We start from the raw sequence: 4,496 nt of genomic DNA on the forward strand, positions 1-4,496 counted from the left end.
GATGTCGTATTAGCGGCCCCTTTCAGAGCAACATCCAACACCGCCAAAGTATGACTATCTTCATATAAGGTATCATGACGACATCAAGTCAAAGGATCAATTCCACTACCGAACGTTAGAGATTAGACACTGACACTCAGATAGTTATCCATGTGGAATCTCTTAGCGGGTCTCCAATGTTTTGTTCTATAACAAAACATCCACGTGTTCATTTAAGTGTCACCACACTTTAGCTCGTGAGATCAGCTACTTACTTCACAAGTAAGAAATGCATCACGTGATAGTTTAACTGCATTAACGATATCCGTATCTCGTTATTACTTACGACCATGGTTTATTCAAGATCCAATTATATGTAATTTGTATCTCACAATCACAACTCCTTGTGATTAACAGATTACCTAAAAATTGAATTTTCGGATTCTATTATTTAAAATTATTTATTACAAAATTAATTTAAATAAATAATAGATATCGCCAAAATCAAATGCATTAAGTATATTAAAAGCGTTTACAACCTAAATCGATTGGATATAGGGCATAACAGTTACAATGTCAGCTCATTTGGGCTCAGAAACAGTCTGATAGGAATTGATTTCACCTGTGATGCCAACAAGCATTAAATAACCTGTCATTATTCATCAAATTAGCAATTTATGCTAGCTTTTTTACCACTTAGCGAGTGAACAAACAAATCCAAAACCAGGCTGCCATCCCTGGGGAAAAGAGAAGAAGAAGCAAATTGTTCATAAAAAAGTGGCAAAATAAAAATTCATATGTGTACACAATGTATCCACAGGAAGTTTACATATGTATATTGCCAAATAAACAGTTCTTAGCAAACCTCTAACTGGAGCACCATCCATCAGCTCAAACTTTGCAAGTGTCCCTGTCTCGACATGGGTGTTCGCCCCTGAAACAATTGATTCACGGCCTCAGATTTCAAGATCCATATTCTTCAACTTGATTCTACGAGTATAAAATATATTTTGTCTGCAACAATATCTTTGAGATGATACCTGGATATTATAATTCAATCAGCAGGGCCTATAACAAATTACCTGTTTATAGAAAAGTAACTAGCTTCACAAAAACCAGAAGGACTATTTGATTAAAAACAGGGCACTCACAGATGAGCAGAGGAAAATTTAATGGATTGATCAAGGAAAAACAGGAGTTCCTCTTGTGTGAATACGGCTTTTGAACGATAAAAGAACCAATCCGTCAATTTATAGCGTCCAAGAAGCTTATTCCCTCAACTCAAAATATTAATTCTCAGCACATGGTAAGTATAGGAATTATTGTGTACACATTCTTATAAATATAATGTGCTATTGTTTTGCCAGGGAAAAAAATGCTAAAATTCTTACCCTGATTATATTTTTGCTAGACCACTCCATTATCACCGCTTATTGGAAACTTTTTCAAATAAATAAAGTTCCGTACTTTCACTTGAACGGAGAATTTGACTTCTTTGTTCTGTCCATATGTCTTTAATGATTTCTGCTGTACAATAGCAGGTACTTAGATAAGATAAGTGCTAGAGCTTGGGTATGAACTGAATTCGGTTGAGATTTGATAGCATGTCATGAATAAGTCAAAGACAAAACAATGAGAAGAACTCGTTGCAAAAACGCTCACTATTCGGGCATGGACGCTCAAGCATCTTTTTCAGCAACATCACCACTCGCTGGCTGTGCAATGGGCGCTTTAGCTGTGAGATCACCGCTTGAGCGATGGTGTTATCCGGCTGAAACACTGGTTGTGATTTGACAGTTTTTAAATTATAAATCTACCTTAAATACTCCATCATATGTTAGGCTTGTAATATTACGACTTCAATATATATTAGGATTTGATTGTGTTTTACATATTGGAAGTTAATGTTGGTTTATAACGACTTCACATTTTGTAATCATCTTTTGATATAGTGAATTTTCTCCTCCTCTACCTGTAGTTCTTTCCCGTCTTGGGTTTTTACATAAAACTTGTGTTCTTATTCTTATTTTTCATATTGCCAATTCTTGTTTTTCATAACAATAAGAAAATCAAACTTACTACAACCTGAACAGCTCCTAGACTGATCTTTTGGTTGGTTAAACATGGGAGTTTGTCTGAACTACCCCAGCAAAATAGCTGGAAGTGAAAACTTAAAATGAGTGGTATAATTGAATTGGGGGGTTCACGGACTCTGCTTATACAGTCAGTCAGTAAGAATTGGTATTGAAGTCTGGATATTCTGTATGAGTCCAAGTTAATCAATTTATTTATTTATTGAACAGCGGTTTAGAAAACTTTGTGGATATTGATGTGCCTAATTTTCCTGAGTCTCAAGACTGCGATAAACTTAAATTTTTTTGACCAACCAATACGAAATAGAAGGCTGCTTAGGTGACTTGATGACCGTTGTGCCAACTCACATGGGAAGGAAAAAAGAATTTTATTATTTGTACACTAATTTTTGACATGTTGTTTGACACTTATATTGTTTCAAGTGTCCATCAAATGGAAAAACTGTTTGAAATTTAAACTGCCCAATAAAATAATGTCACGTGGCAAAGTATAAATTAAAGTGTATCTCATAGTGTACATGTAGCAAAGTTCAAGAAAAAATATAGAAAGAATTTAAGTTTCGATTACAAAGACGGGCTAAAAAAAATTTTGATTGTAGGTACCACCTTCGCTTTAGAAAAACCTTTTGATAATATCACCATTTAAATATACACTTATAATGGTTCATTGAATTCAGAACAAAAAAATAAGGCTTTGTTTGACAATTATTCTACCATATTCTACCATATTTTTTCTATCGTACTCATTTTCAATCACACATTTTTTATTAAAATAATATTACACTTAAATAAAAAAAAATATTTTTTTTAACCGCACATTCTTCGTCAGTCACTATTTCATAATATATTATTCACAAATAATGGCATTCAAACACCCCGCTTCTTATCGAATTATATTGTTTGTGCTTTGTTTATCATTGGTTCAATATTTTAATCATTATTGTGTGCGTTGTAAAAAAAATATTTCAAAATTGTGCCTCCACCCCAATAAAAAATATATATATATTCCCCCGCCACTAAACCATAAGCATCTTCCACGTATCGAAAAAAATGATGGTATTAAAAGTTAATTCTGATTGTCTAGGTACTTCAATGTATGTAAATTCTGATTGTCTAGGTACCACCTTCACTTTAGAAAGATTAATTCAAAGAATAAAAATAATAATTATAAAAATCGATAATAGGTTAGTTCATAAGATTATAACCGACAATGGGCATCTCACGAACACTCCACCATCTGTTTGCAAGAACTAAATCTCAATCCAAATCACAGTTTTCGATTTTTTATCAATCAATTTTTATTTTTATTTTTTTGAAAAATAATTTTTCTAACGTCGTGGTGGTGCCATTGGTCGCGAACTGATTTCATTTGTGGAGGTGGTTTTTTCTCACAAGTGGGGGAGGGTGCGTGGGTGATCGGTGATGATCATGAAATGTGTACTTTTTTTCATAATTTTTTTTTTTATATGTACATGTTAATATATATTTAATTATTTTAAATGAAATTTATTATTTGTACTTTTAAAATGTGATGGATTCCCTTTGCAATATTTTCTTATTTTTTGTTTATTTAAAGAGAATGTAAATTCCGTTATCTAATGAACAAAATGGAAGGACATAATTGAAAATTTAGGGACAAACTTCGTTAAAAAGAATTAAGAATAAATATATTAAATTTCGCGAAAGTTGAAGACGAAGAAGTTCAAACTTTCCTTAAATTTATTTTTCTATCCTTAGTTCTGAAATTGCATCAACCCAATACTTGGGGGTATATCATGTTTTTAACTTTATTTCACAATGCAAGTTGTATCTTGGAAACATTTTTCCCTATCCCTGTACTTCAACTGAAATGACTACACCAAAGTAATATACATTTAACAAGTTTATTTTTTGCCTCCCGAGACATAGTGTCAAGGACCGCAGCTTTACTTAGCCCCTTGACACTATCGCAGCCGCAGTTTGCCCAACTTCGGCCGCATATTGTAAATATTACTTCAAGTTTGAGTTGTAATTTTCGTTTCATTGTAATAGTTATTTTAATTGTAAAATAGCTCTGATATTGGTAAAAGATTAGTATGATTCCTCGTCTTTTAAACGTCTACTCCCGTCACTTGGATTTTTGTTCAGAATGCTATTATAGGGGGTATTAGTCATTCAAAAATCTTTCAAGTTCACTGGTGTCCGCCCCCTGCATCAGCATTTGTAATTTTCTGCTTTCATCAATTGTAATGTTCAGTTTTCAGCAATCAATGTTCAATTTACTTTCAATGTATTCAAATTCTCAATTGTAAGCTTTCTACAAAATTGCAATCAAATTTTCTTTCGTCCCGACGCGATCGAGAAAAGGCAGAAGGTAGTCTAGCGGAGCAGACTACTGCCGCACGGTGTCCCTTTCTGTGCCAAGAAGAAAGGCACCCCGTGAAA

This window comes from Olea europaea, chromosome 18 (genome assembly GCF_002742605.1).
Source record: "Olea europaea var. sylvestris chromosome 18, O_europaea_v1, whole genome shotgun sequence".
NCBI lineage: Eukaryota > Viridiplantae > Streptophyta > Magnoliopsida > Lamiales > Oleaceae > Olea > Olea europaea.